This window comes from Carassius auratus, chromosome 18 (genome assembly GCF_003368295.1).
Source record: "Carassius auratus strain Wakin chromosome 18, ASM336829v1, whole genome shotgun sequence".
NCBI lineage: Eukaryota > Metazoa > Chordata > Actinopteri > Cypriniformes > Cyprinidae > Carassius > Carassius auratus.
This window is the reverse complement of record NC_039260.1, coordinates 4,642,233-4,658,365: the sequence shown is the minus strand read 5'-3', so window position 1 is coordinate 4,658,365 and position 16,133 is coordinate 4,642,233. Positions and strand designations below refer to the sequence as shown.

General features: G+C 34.6%; 1 protein-coding gene across 1 annotated transcript in view; it reads right to left on the bottom strand.

Annotated features, from left to right (window-relative positions):
• pclob (piccolo presynaptic cytomatrix protein b) overlaps positions 1-5,250 on the bottom strand; it is a 73,971-nt gene extending 68,721 nt beyond the window's left edge. The window contains exon 1 of the mRNA XM_026287185.1: positions 5,054-5,250. The gene's annotated coding sequence lies outside the window, so the exon portion shown is untranslated. The remainder of the gene's footprint in view (positions 1-5,053) is intronic.
• Between the last annotated feature and the right edge of the window lie 10,883 nt (positions 5,251-16,133).

Here is a 16,133-nt window from a genome sequence, read left to right as displayed (position 1 = left end):
AAGTGTATTAGTATAAATAAATAAATAAGACCTCCAAAGTATTAGTATTATCACAATACTGTTTTTATAAAACGTTGTTAAAATGTTTAAACATTATTTTAATATTAATAAGATGATAATGATTAATATTGTTGTAACCTAGTTAACCTTTTATCTGACTTTAATCAAAATTTTAAAACATACTGTATAAAGAAAAGGTGGATACAGTAACAACGGATAAAACGACTAACAAGCAAAAATTAAATAAAAAAAATACATGACAACTTCAATATTATCCACCCCTCAGTCAATACACAATGATACTACTATTATGATTATTATAGCAGCTTCTAAGAACTGTGTCCACTGGATGTAAGCTGCTATGACATGCAATCTGGTTTATGTTTATTAATTTAGAAGGTCAGCTGTAGTCAAAATAAAAGAGTGAGCCTGTGGCAATGGCCTAAATCAGTTCACCCTCAAATTCACAGTAATCATTGACGAGGTATGACAATTCATGTTCTTACTTGTCTCTTCTACTTATTCTCTATTCTTGCTTGTCTTTTGTCTGTGCATTCTCACTCACTCACTTACATAATTTCATTTCTAAGGTAGTGAGAGAAGCATGCCTTTCTCTGTCTGCATTATAGTGTTTTTTTGTTTTGTTTTGTTTTTTTGTTTTTTTGCCGGGCAGGATCAGATATGGTCCTGGGAGAATCTAATGTGCTCCACTCTACTGCTAATGGTTGATCCATAAAAGACCATCAGTGCCGCCATGCCAGCACCATTACCTGAGTCTTGCTACCCCATCCTTCTCCCAGAATGGAGCTCTCAACAGTCATCAGACTTCAAATATTTCAATAGCTGGCCAATATAAGATCTCCTCTTTCCTACTGTCTCTAAAGGAGTGGCTCCTAACTGGAGGGGATGCATAAGATGTTTTGTGTGTGTGTGTGTGTGTGTGTGTGTGTGTGTGTGTAATAATAATAATAATAATAATAATAATGAAAATCTAATCAAGTGTTAATTTCTTCTTTACTGAACAGTGACCCCCCCCCCATGAAATCCACAGATTTTTTTTTTTTTTTTTTTTTTTTTTTTGAAGCATTACATTTAAAAACACCCTTTAACTGCATTCACCGAATTTAATGTTTGCAGAGCATGAGTGGCCACTTATCACATCCACAGTGTCAACGGCCAGCCATTCCTTATACAGTAAGCGTTCATCTTTTATTTTCATTCAGGCTTTGAACTGAGCCAAACTTGCACCTGTTCAAATCAAATGATTTAATCGACTTCATATTCCCTCTCTATTTTTCCCCATTTTTCTTCTCTAGTTGCTAGTGGAGCCCAGTTGCTCACTCAAAAGCCAGACTGAAAGCCATGTTTGGTTCGAGGTCACATAAATCAAGAGCGCCTGGCTCACAGCCCAGATGAGTTTTCTTCAAGAAACATTTGATTCAAGACAGTAGACCAAGCCTGTCACCCTGCAATGCGCTGAACAAGAGCAGTCTAAACAATCTGCCAAGAAGCTACACCACAGATTGCATCTCTTCAGCATCACTCTGGGGATTAAGTCCAAAACCATAACTGCCATTTAGTCCTTCCAATGCAAATTAATTCTCATCACTTTAAAAGAAGCCCTCAATCATTCTGAGCTATACTCTAGCAATGGCTTATGGAATAATCATATATCACCTCACTATAATGTGCAGAGTCAGATGATATTGGAAAGAATGTCTCTTCCAGCAAAGTCAGCATGTCTTGAAACCATATCATTAAAGGATCTCACCTGCTTGCCAAAGTTTGAAGATAGAAAATTAAAGGTCCGTTCCCCCATAAACCAGAATTCAGAACTGAACTGAGAAAGCATTTGAAATTACGATCCAAATAATGAATTTGAGTTGAACTTGAATTGCAGTAGAAAACAGGATGCGGATTTGCAATTCAAGTGTAAACATGGAAGTAGAATAACATTTGTTTACATATTATATAAAAGTAATTGTTAAACTTCAAATAAGGATTTTTAAAGAGTTTTTGAAGTATGAAGGTACAGCAGATGGCTAGGACAAGAACAGTGGCACAATATGATTAAACAATAAATAGAACAATAAAACAATATAATGACAGACAAAACAGATTGAATTATGGATAGAACAATTGACATAATGATACAGTGATATACATAAAAATATAATGTTACATTTTTTGTAAGGTGTCCTTTTTACAATGTAATTATACATTAATTATATTTTAATAACATGTTACTCATGTACTTACTATTTATGGTTAGGGTTAGGGTTACTTGCATGTAATTATTCATAATTGATTGTTATTATAATAGTAAGTACTTGTAGTGTGTAACAAGGGCACCTTAAAATTAAGTGTTACCAAATTAAATTATAGATGTAACAACAGAATGACAGATATAACGGTAAATAGATGGAGCCACAAATATGACAAGACGACAGATTTAAGACAGATTTATATACTTAGATGGACGAACGATAGTTAAAACAATAGAATGGCAGAACGAACGATAGAATGGTAAAAGAAAAAATAGAGCAATAGAATGAATTATTAAATTAACAAACAAATGATAGATTGATTGATTGATAGATGTTTCATTGAAGAAATAAAAATCATTGTAACAAAATAGTGATGAATAAATGATAAATAAGTTTTCTTTCTTTTTTTTTGTCTGAATTATTTCTTTAATATAATATGAATCACTACATTAGCACGAGGTTAGTGGTTTGTGTTGAAATAATGTATTTTTATAAATTTTACCAACATTCTGGAAGATTTTATAAAATTGCTTTGAATGAGGTATGTAGTGAAGGCCAGAATTCGTCTGGAAACATTGCCAAAATAAAATGGCTCTAATGCAGTAATGTAAACATTCATTCCAAATCTCTATTACATTGCCAAAAATAATTCTGCCATTAAAACACACAGATCAAGACAGCCAGAGAGAGTCACGTTTCCCCAGAGCCTGTGAGTGAGCGTGTGTACGGTGAGGACGTGAGCGAGTCATGCATGACTTCAATCCCCCACACTTCATTCTCCCACTCGGCCTGCGCGTCATGTGTTGGGGGAGGGCTGCGTGTACGCGTGTATGCTGCTGATTATGTGTTGCATCATGCGTGGGGAAGTGTAAACACTAGGAAGCTGGAATCATTTTTCCTCTCCCACCATTTGTCTGTGTGTAGGTGGGTGGGAGTGTGTCTGTACACATGGCCAGATTGGATTGAATATTTCTCTAGACATGGTTACAGCACCATTCTCACCCAGAGGAACAGATATTGCTCTTTCAAAGCTCAAGAAGACTGAATGGGTGTCTAATTTATGTTTTAGGCTAAGATTGGTCTCAGATATCTCTCATGGAGAAACAAAAATGTATGCAAATGAGATTGACACATTGAGAGTAAAGAAAATAAGAATTTAATGAGAAATAGTTGTGTTTATATTGAGATCTCACAGTCTTCTCGCTGTATATTTATATGTGTGTGTGTGTGTGTGTGTAGTTGAGATCTCACCTGAAACTCTAAAGACATAATGGCAAAATCAGGGTACTGGATAAAGACCATATACAGATCTTATATATATACTGAACTCCAAAAAAATTTACCATAACTATACATCTTCATAATATTAAAAATTCATTTTATTACTTTTCAGATGTTTGGGGTCTGTAAGATTATTTAATGTTTTTCAAAGTCTTGTTTGTTCAGTTAAGTTGCATTTATTTGATTAAAAAAATACAGTAAAAACAGTGATTGTGAAATAGTATTAACATTTTAAATAACTGTTTTCTATTTTATTTTCTATTTTATCTATATCTATCTATCTATCTATCTATCTATCTATCTATCTATCTATCTATCTATCTGTCTATCTATCTATCTATCTATCTATCTATCTATCTATCTATCTATCTATCTATCTATCATCTATCTATCTATCTATCTATCTATCTATCTATCTATCTATCTATCTATCTATCTATCTATCTATCTATATACAATTTAATGAAAACTTAAAAGCCAGTCATTTAATTGAGAAAATTGAGAATATTTTTCTCATGTTTTAGATGATCATTAGAAAGTTCTTGCCATGGAAAGTTTGAAACCCCTTTAGTAGTCATTTTATTGGTTTACTGTAGCTTGCCATATGCCCATGAATAGATCAGCTGTTTTTTGTTTGTTTGTTTGTTTTATTAGCATTTCTATGCGTGTGTGTTTGTGTTTGAGTGATGTCTGGGGATGTAGGAGCATGTCTTCGCTTTCGGTAAGCTCTGCTGCTCCACTGGCCCTGACATGTTATTCCATCAAGCATGCCTAAACCTTTTGACATCTGTCCTGAAACAAATTCGATCTTTTTCTGTCCCTTTCAGTGTTTCAGCTTTTCATGCATAAACAAACGTAGACATAGAAATCGATGCAAGCATGCATAAACGCTGCTAAAAATATACACTTACCAAAACACGAGGACACGAACAGATGGACAAGCCCAGATAAACAGAAGCGACATTGACAAATACATTCACACGTGCACTCATCACGCTAGGCCTTGAATATTCTTGCTTTTACTCAGCAGTATTCATTCACATAATAAGAGTATATTTGAAGCACACATGCTGATGTTATTAACTGGATGTTGTAATCTACTTATGCACACACACACACAAAGGCAAACATGCACACAAACTTCTCAGCTCGTCGAGTACAGCAGAGGGTCAGGCTGTAATCAATAGTGTAACTTGATCACACACTGTTTGCCAGTTTCATTAAATTTAAATATCTGCCCTGGAGAGGAAAACGATGGACCGGTTTGTCCAGCCAGAAAAAAAATATATCTTGGCAGCTAGATTACAGCAAACCTCCATCCATCCATCATAAATTCATTTCATATCGGCAAGCCGAGCATGATGTAAAGCTTGCATGCATGATAGTGTACGGTTACATTGTTGAATATAAAATCTTGGAGCCAATAACCTATCCAAATACTGTTTATTCAAAAACAAATATGTATAAAAAAATTATAATAATAATACACAACTGCAACCACTTACCTAATTTTAGCTGCAACAAATTATGGTTGAACGCATGCATATAACCCAAGTCCAGTGTGTTTAATGGCGTTAAGCTGTGTGAATTCCCTTAAAAATCTGTTAAATCCATAGTACATCAGTGTCTCTCCTTGTCATCCATGTTCACAGGCTGCCACAGCACTGCCGCCACTAACTCTGATTTTCCCCACCACTGACCATCATCAACTATCAGCCTAAAAATATTCTTAAAGAGACAGCATCACTCTCTCTCCTCCTCGCACTCTTTGGACACCCTAATCTCCTCCTGCTTGTACGGACCAATCAGAAGCAGGCAGGAAATCAGTAGTGATATGTAGTGAGAGAGGAGGAAAGAGAGAGAAATAGGCAGCTGCGGATAATAGATATGGAGCGAGCACAGACAAGAATCAGCAGGAGATTATGTACTTAAAAGATTCTACCCGGTATATGATGGTTTGCAGGATGCTGTGGATGGGTTTTTACCATTACCGGTTCAGCTTAGGTTACAGAAATCGCTATAAACAGCAACTTCATCAGACAGACAGACAGACAGACTGATGTTATCTATAACAATTTCAACTAAAATGAATGTTCATCCATATTTCATTTATTTGACAAATAATGTTGTATTGTAGTGTCAGGGCATCATGCACCTGTGACGCAGCAGCCATGATACCACTGTATAACTGATATAGGCTTATGTTTATTAAAAATATGTAATTCAAGATATTCCCAAACTATATCATGAAATATCTTGATTCTCAGATATGTGCAAGTAAAGGCATTTTGCACCTTTTTTGATTATGTTAGTTTATACTGTATATTATGTGCAATGGACAAAGTAGCCTAATAGTGTAATCTGTAACCTATGCATAAAAATCTGTCATTTTACTTGAGTACCAGATATGGGTGACATACCATATATATATTAAGTTAAATTAGTTTTGCATTCGATGACCCCTTTAAAGGTACATGCAGTAGATTATTAGAATGGACTGTTTTTATTATTGCTATTCCTACATGCACCATCGACTCTTTGAATAAATGAATAGGATGAATCACTGAGAGAGCAAGAGGATGTTTAAACTGTAAAGGTTTAAGTGACATGGTTTGTTGATGAGATTTGAGGTGAGGTTCTTACCCAAGCCGCATCCTCCTGCCATATGCCATCCTTGATGGAGTAACGCAATAGCGAGGTCTAGACACTAAACACTGTATAATTGACGAAGTGTAAAACAAGATGGGCATAAAACTTACCTCAAAAGTCTTGCCCTCGACTCTCAATGTTGTTTTAATGAGTCACACTCTCTCCAGACCTCAGACATATTATTTTGTGAATGTTTGCTTTTGGGAATGAGGTGAATACAGAGCCCAGAATGTCTTCAAGCTGAAAGCAAACATTCAGAGACCATCTGTTGCATTGTGCGCTTGACATTTGAATGATCCATTTTATGGTTACAAATTAAAAGTGATTGGGATTGCAGTTTTTACAATGATATGAGCAATTGCAATTATAGTCAAGTGAGTTTCAGACATAGTTTTTTAGCAACAAAATACATTTCCATAACCATTTCCATAACAATTTACCTTCTTGCTGATCATTAGAATTAGATCTTGTAATTGTTATTTTATTTTATTTACTACTGTGCCTTTAAGACTATTGTGAACACTATCTTTGCATGTAAAATAAGTCATAATGCCTCCTTGTCATCGAGTCCAATGCAGCTGATGCAATAGCAGTGTGGCATGATCACAAAACTGAGCTGAAATGTGCCATAAGAACTGTTTAAACCAGACTGAAATGTTCAAATACTTATAAACTTTAAATATTAATGATAAACTTCATCCAAACCTACCTAATAGTGATACTCCTATATTGCTAATTATAGACACTCTGAAATAATATCTATTACTTATAGTGTTTTAGACATTTGCAAAAACACTGAATAGGCTTTGTTGGAGAATGTGTTTGATATAATTTTCATTTTGCAGGTTTACTGTAATGAAATGATATACTGTATCTGGAATGAAGGATCATTTATTCAACTAAAGAAACATTGCACATTGAAGTGTTTCCAGATGCAGCCTAATTAAAACACTGAAAGCACAATTTAGCACATTTTAAGAGACTTCAAACCTCACATTTGATGTTCAAATAAAATCTCTAAGCATTTTCTGGTGGTGCAGTATTGAGACGGTGCTTAGAAGTTCATGATCGTTCCCTTTCTATGCTTTGGAATAACAAAGCCAGGTGCGTAATGACACTATTCCTGGCATATGGATTGCCAGGTTAAAATCTGCACTGCTGAACGCTTTTATGTGACAGGACTGACAACTGCAGCATCACTAAGAACAAACGGGTGAATGCACAGTATTGCCTTTACAAGTGCTGGATTCATTTAAGAGTTAGAGTTATTTAACCTCAAAACTGTTAGACACATATATGGCTTTTTTTTTTTTAAATGAGTAGCATTTCCAAAATGAATAGAAATGTCTTTGTTTTACCAGAGTAAATACTTGCTTTTCCCTTTAATTAACCATAAAGTGGCCTATAGTGGTGAACACAGTAAGCCCTCACACATTTGAGCTGTGATGCAAACATGGCAGAAGTAATCCTCTATAATTTGAGAATTCTTTATAATATTATTAAAAATTGTTGTTGGAACTTGTTTTTTTTTTTGGTTTTGTTTGTAGTAAAACCATGGTCAGTTTCAAGTGGTTTTAGCCCCCCCAAATATTTTCATTGACAAAATCGACATACCATGAGACAGTTTCAGTGAAAATCGACCGACTTGAAATTATTTACCCTGGCTGTTATTACTCTGCAGTTCATCCGTAAAATGGCACTAAATTGTTAATGTCCTATCGCGTTTGAAAATTACGTACCAACTACACTAAATCTTTAAAAACGTTTAAAGTCTATTACTTATAGTGTTTAGACATTTGTAAAACACTGAATTGGCTTTGAAGTTTAAAGTGTTTTGTGGTCAGTATATAGTATTATGCAAGGAACCATGTGAAAATAATTATCGCCCCATAATCATAATTTGTGTGAACATAAATAAAATAGCGTTTTGATGCCTCTAGTGTTAATTTCAGCTGGAAACTGCTATGAATTAAACGTGTAAAGGTCCATTTTTGAAGTTTTACAAAAATGTATGTGAAGCATACTTTTCCAGTGTTGCCAGTTAAAGTCCTTGTCCTTCTCTTAACATTTCAAACCAACTTAACTCAATGACATTGAGTGTCATGTCCAGGTTGTTGTGGAGGGGAACACGGAAGAAAAATAGCATCACTTTTCAGGTGTAACTTTCATGACCAGGGGAGAAGTTATACTTCAATATCACCTTCACTAGCTCTGCATGCCCATGGGGGAGTAAAGTTAGTGAGGTTACTGTACTCCAGTGCCACACAGGAAGATCGAGTCTCTTCTCAAATATTTATAGGCTGTCATTGCCACACAGCTGTTGCTGCTGCTACTGCTCAAACACACGCTAACTGGCCCGTGGTCTGTCATTCACCACACTGATGCTATCACATAATACAGCAATAAATATACACATTATGTTCATCACTTCAGCGAGTTTTTGTGGGACTAAGTCTGTATGAATGATGTTGGTTGGGTTAGCTGAAATTATAAGGGCTCGCCTGTTTGAAAGGAAGTGAATACAATGAGAATATTGCGAACTCTACAGTACGATTCGACTGTCAGAAGATTTGATGTAAGACTGCAATGAACCATGTTTTCTTACACAATACAGCCTCTCATGTTAGATGACTGAAGCAGAAGTAACGAGACACTCTGTCCCTGTGCAAACTCAATTTCCTCAGGCCGCACACATCTTGGCCAAACGCTTTTCATCATTTCACTTGATATCCGGCACTCATGGATTAAAGCTTTAGCGTCTGAGCTGACCAACTGGTGGGTTTGTAAGAGATGACGTAAAAACAGTGAGTCTCAAACATTTACTATGATCACAAGCATGTTCATGCATTAAACTTGTGTGCAATTATTTCAATGCAGACATTTAATCATCACATATGTTTTTCAAAATTTAAGAACTAACTGAAGTCACTCTTTGAGGCCTTCTGAAACAATGATAATAAAATAATATAATATACAAAATGTGTTTATATTTTAGATACAAAATGTCAAAAATTCTATGTTTTTCTTTCAATATGGGGTGCTATGTGTACAGTAATGAGAAAAACAATTTAAAATCTAGATATACACCTATTGTTCACCTATTTTTGTATCAAAACCTTTCTGCATACCTACACTTGTCAACATTATTCAACATGGTGTGTTGAAGTGTACAAGCCATGCAAATCTAAAAGTCAATATTATTGATTAAAAATAAATATTTCCCACATTGTGTGTCTCCCTGTATATTTTGAGCTGTCAACATGTGTTTGCTGTCCCAGTAACAGATGTTATGTTTTTACAGAGCAAAGGTCATGATTATATAATGTTGGTACATGAGTATGTGAGATTACAGAGTGGAACTGAAGACATGAATATCCACATGACGTGTTATTACTCTCAGATTAAACACATTCCAGCCTAACAGCAGTTTGGTTAAGCTTCTCCTATTGTACAGAGCGTAACAGAACAGGGGTCATGTAGAAAAATTAGGGATACAATGCGATATTCTAGAGGACACCTCTTAATACTACAAGGGCAAAAGAGCTTGTCCTTCTGTTGAAGACCACTGGTTTTGTCCCATCACATTTTAAGATATATATTTTAGACCACTATTTCATAATTTAATTTTTGAGCCCTCCAAATGTCAGAAATAACCTACAAATCTTCTTCCACCCTTTCAAATTAAAGGCCTGAAATGCTCTGGACTCATCACTTAATGTCTCTCACCAATCTAATGGCATCTGGGTTGCCAGATCTCCAGGGGAAAGATCTTAAAATCAAATCAAAACTAGTCTAAAACCAAAACTCAGAAAATACCACTTCCAAACTAAATACAAAAAAATCGTAGATTATGCATTTTCAGATTTCCTTTCATTTGTAGGCATGCTAAATAAGGTGGCAGGCTCAGAAATGATGAAAGTAGAAGACATCAATTAAAATCTGAGCTAAAAAAACAAGATCACCATTGTCAAATGTCAAATGCTCAAGCTTTGAGAAGAAAAATGAGGCCACAGAATCGTATAAAAGTAGCCTAATTCTGCAGGAAAACCTCAGACTGGCAAACACTGCGCTGCATGACCCTCTATTCACATTGCATTACTCTTTCTCCATTTCCACCAATTACTCAGTTCTCACACCTGCATGGCTTCATTTTTTTAGTTTTTTGTTTTTTTACTGACAAATCATCTGTGACAAATCTTACTCTGTGATCTCTATGATGTTAGTCTTTTTCTCAAAACATCTTGACTTGAATGAAAAAAAAAACATGTCACCCCTGGTCACAACCTCCTCAGATTAAACTCTCTTCACTTCACCCGAAGGTCACACAGGTCCCCCTGGATATAGAAGAATCATTGCATGACCAACTCATATTACAATCCTGCCGTTTCATGCATCACAACTTAAAGAAAATGAGTCCCAGCTCCTCGGTCAGGCTTGAGGTATTTCATGGCCACATAGCTTGTTGGCTTACCTAAAATTGCAAACACCATCCATGTTAAAACTACAGAATACATTATACCTTTGCTCCCTCACTGACTGAAGTGTTTTAAAATGAAATTTAAGGCAATTCCTCTATTCTAAAGCACAGTCAACAATGTTGCTACATGCTTTCTGTAATCTTAAAGGGGTCATGTAATGCTACATGCACTTTTACAAGTAGTTTGAACTGAAATGTGTGTTGGCAGTGTGTGTACACAACCACCCTATAATTATAAAAATCCATTAAATGTTTTTTTTAATTTTTTTTTTTATCTCATTTAAATGTTTTTCCCCTTTCCCAAATCAAGCTGTCTGACCGTTTGACGTCACACGATCGGAAGCCCACTCGCCCACGATTGTTTGATTGACAGCAGCGTTTCAGCACAGACTAGACTTGTGTCTTACCTCAGACCCGCCCTGAGTGAGCCGTCATCAGTCCGAGATGCAGACAAGCAAGACTCCAAGATGATTGAGGTTTTTTGTTGTTGGATGTAATAATGAAAATAGCAGTAGTCATTTACTCCCAACATCTGATAGATTGAAATCGCAGAGGATTAATTTATGTTTGGATCTGAAAGGAATGCGCCCTTGATCTACTAAAATGCGTTTATGTTCGCGCGAATCATTCATGATCCAGCCTCCAGAAGTGAGTATAATGTATTTAAATGAATCATTGCAAATCGCCTTTCCTAATAATGTGCTAATTAGCAAGTTTTACGATGAATGCGGCTAAAGTAAACAAGTCTCTCAGAGAGCAGATCAGAGGGGCGGAGTCAGCAGAGCTCATTAACATTAAAGGAGATTTCCACAAACCAGCCTATTTTGAAAAGAGTTGTTTTTTACACTACAATTGAGAAATTTTAAACAAACTATGTTACAGACATTTCATTACGACCATAAAGAATCATATCAACTTGTGGAAAATGGCATTATATGACCCCTTTAAATCATACTGCAGACTTCAACAGGACTGCTGCAATCAGTTACATCTAGTCATTGAAAATATAAAAGACAATTTTATACATAATATATAGTCAATTTAAATTAAATTTAAATAAATGTAAATTATAGTATATCTAGTATATAGTATATGTATATATTAAGATATAGTAGTATATAGTAGTATATAGTAAATGTATGTATGTATGTATGTACAAATGTATGTATATTTGCATGTATTATTGTATTGTTATTATTATTTTAAAAATGACATAAATTACAAATGATTTTTTGGTAAATTCCAAGTGCATTGAAGGTCTGACAAATGTCTGAAACAAAAACACACAAATTTGAAGTTTAATAATATATTTTGTATTATAAATAAAAAAAAAAAAAAGTTCCAACAAATCCACAACGTATATGTAACTGAGTAAAGTAACTGTGAATTACAACATATATTTTGCTGCATGGAGCACTTCTAATGTTGTGCAGTTACATTAGCATGCTTTTTTTGCTGCTCTGAGGTTTGGTGGTACTGTATATGATTTGTTTCATTAATAAATGCTCATGTGAATTGATATTCCTCTCTTTCCTTCTCTGCTGGTCCTCTGCTTTTCTTTTCTATCTCTTCTGTCTCATTCGCTGCCAGTAGCTCTTCTCTCTATCTCTCTGAGTCAGTGTCTGCGTGCTCATGCTGAGTTGTAGTGGGTGAAGTGTCACACAGGCTGATGAATTGTGGGTATTACTTCCACTCCCTCGCTGTCCTCCTCCATAACTGGGCTCTAGGCAGTGTGACTAAAGCAAAGCCTTGAGTGTGTGAGCGTGGAGTGTGTTTGCGTGTCTTTGCGTGATGTACTGGTGGCTATCCTATGTGACCTCTGTTCTTAGTGATGACAACAGCAAGCACATTCTAAAAATAAAGGTTCCAAATGGGGATTTTCGCATTAGTAACCAATCTTTTTTTTTTTTTTTTTTTTTTTTTTTCTTAGCTTGAATAACATTTTAATATTCGGAATAAACTTGTTCAATTATAAAGAACCTTTTGTGCAATGAAAAGGTTCTATGGGTGTTGTTCATGGCAATAAAAAAAATATATTATATTGCCTGAATAACAGTATTTGGTAAACTGCTTTTTAATGGACACTGGGAAAATCATGCTGTGTTTTTTTTTTTTTTTTTTTTTACTTCACTGCCTCCTCTGGCGTCATTCTGAAGGCAGAGACAAGTGTTTATTTGAGAGCTGATGAACTTTGATAAGGAACAGTGTGGCTAAGCCTGCTCTGTGATGATATCTGCAGCGCAGCATCACATGAACGCCTTTCAAAGGATTTAACATGTCTGAGCACGCCAGGAAAGCTAAAACTGAATGTCAGCGAAGATTACAAATATTATTGGTACTTACATTGTGTTTGATGGATTATTAAAATGGTAGACAAACTCATCAGCTATAGTAATTGGATTTAGTTAAACTGCAGTCTGCTACCTTAATGATTGATGCATAGATTAATAATATTTACTATAAGGAATTCCTTTCTTATATTTTAAGAATTAGTTCATCCGAAAATTCAGTCATTATTTACTGACATTTAAAATACTTGTAACAACCATTTGCATGAGTTAACATATATTATGGTTCATATGTCTTCAAAAGGCCAAGAAGCCTGTTTATGCCATGGAATTAAAAAGTAATTTTAATTGCAACTTTTTTATCATAATTCTGAGAAAAAAAGGTGAAATATAAACTTCAAAATTGATATAAGGTTGCATATTAGATGCATAAAAAACTTAAATGAAAATTAACTTAGAATTTTAAGCTGAATTATTAATATAACTAAATCAAATGGAAATTTTAAGCTATATAATACAATGGAATAGAAACTACTTTTATGATGTCTTTTTAATTTGTTCAATAACAAATTCAAAGTAAACCACTAAGTGAACAATCTGCTAAACCTCTCCTCTTGGGTTCAATTGAATAAGCAAAATCGTGTTTATTACAGCTTGACAGAAAGTAAATGATAACAGAGTTTGAATTGTTTAGGGTAAATTATACCTTTAATTTCAACACAAAATGAAAACTGACCCTATTTACTATTTTAAAGCATGTTGCTGTAGATTTATCTGGGCTAAATGGCTATGCATTGCTTTAAAAAAACTCACACTCTGTTGTATGCCAGGCCTACTTTTATAATCCAATCAATTCCTGATCGACAAAAGTCAAGTTTCACTATCATGAACATTCTAAAAAATACAGTATGTCAAATTGCAGAAGCAAAATAGATTGAAAAACAGCAATTCACATTGCCTTTAAAAGGATTCATCACTCTTTACAATCACAGGTGACGAGTAAAAGGTCACAAGCTGGAATGAAAGGCGTTTGGTGACGATGCTGAATATTAGGACGATATCTGTGTTAAGACGAGATAAGACACCTCCATAAAAAGCTGTTGCACTGTCAACGGAAGCCTTTCATCCACAAGCATACCACGATCACACACTTTCAGGAATCCTTTATAAAAGGAAGTCTGTGGGCGAGGTGAGTAAAGCTAAAGACAGGAAGCCGGCTGTGAGAGGAGTGCGTTCAATAAAACTCGCTCTGAATGAAACCGAGCAAACATTCCTGCTTATGTGAGTGTGACTCGTTTTCCTTTCAAGAGGCTAAAATTAGCCTAAATCTACACCGACAGAATGAAAAGAAGTGCTCAGCAAGAAAATAAAAACTTCTATGTATCTTCAGGAAATGATTCATAGATAACTTTCAGCTTTGGCGCCTCTTTTATATTTCCAAATTTCATTGCCGACTCTAAGACTAACTGACCTTTGACTTTGTCAAACTAACTAACTAATTTCAACAATAAAAACAATAGTTTGACCACTGTTTTTTTTTTTTTTTTTTTTTTCTACATAATATGCTTTCCATGAACAAATCATTTAGACTGGTTTTGAAAATGTTTATGCCAGCTTCTGTGTCTACTTTTAATGGCAAGAATTGTTTTTTAACAATCAATTTATTTATTTTTATTAAAAACTCTATTATTTACTTTATTAAAAACTCTATTATTATTCTAAAAATGTCTTCAAAAGTGTTAACACAAAAGCTTACTTTTTTAAAATCCAGAACAATCTTATAACACACACACACACACATATAAAAAAATTATGTCATCCTGAAATACTGTTTTATAAACTACTATAGGTAAAATAACCATTAAATAGATTAAACTCAACACTCAAATATTAATAGATCAACTATCAACTATTATAGCTCAGTGGGTGGGAATTATGTTTCTTAGTGAATAATGATTTAAATGTATTCTTACTCAAAAAGCTACGAATAGCTGCTCCTAAGCTTCTAGCAAATGTCTACATTTATAGTGCCTTTGTGTCCCTTTAAAACATGAAAAAAAATGTGTTGCTATTGGGAACTAAAATAAATGAAATTTTTTTTTTATATTAGATGAAAAACAAACTGAAAATCAGAAATGTTGCCTTGGCAACCATTTATTTTATACAGTATATTTTAAAGTACAAAAATTACTAAAAATTTTAACGATACCGATAAGAAGCAAATAATAAAAACTTCAAGTTAATAAATATAACAATATTAAAAATAATCCCAAAACAACACTGCTTGTAACCTCCAACCCTAACACAAGCTCCTGGATAAGAAAGCCTAGCATTAAAGTCCTATTTAAGCGGGTGAGAAAAATGATGAGACTGAGAGAAATTTGGATGGTACATTTTCTCCATTCATTTCTAGCAAATATTTTGGATCTTGGCTAGATATCGAAGAACTGTCAGAAAACATAATAAAATAGTTTAGCACATACTGTACTGATACACACCAGTCACAGTCGCTTCAGTGCAATAAAACATTAAGTGCAGGATTTGAACACGAGCAAAAGGTTCTTGAACTCAGTGCTATGTTGAAATGTTTTAAATGTGAGAAAAATGAAAGACTGTAGAAGCAATCTCCATTCTAATGAATCATCAGCACAGGGTCTGCGCCGCATGTTTATGGTGAGCCGTTATCAGCGATTCACTCGGGCGACTGTCTCGCTCATAAATGAAATACATTATTTCCATCGCAGACCGGCGTACATGTTGTTAATTAAGAACCCATCTGCAATAAGCAGAGAGAAGAAGAAAGAGCAGGAGAACGGCTGTGGTGGAAAGTCACAGACAGCAAGGACTGGAGGATCAGACTCTGAATATTAATACACCATGTTACAGACCTCCATGAATACAAACTGCTTCCATCCATCATGTCAAAAACAAGATGCTTCTTCCCGTCCTGCTCACCCTGAACTCCAAAGCTAGGTTTCAGCAAGACATAAAAACAATATAATACACAATTCAGAAGTTTGGGGTCAAGAATTTTGTTTTTTGTTTGTTTGTTTTGGAAAGTAACGAATCATTTTATTCAGGAATGATGAAAATAAAGGCATTAATAATGGTACAGAAGATTTGTATCTCCAATAAATGTCGTTATTTTGAATGTTCTATTAATCAAAGATT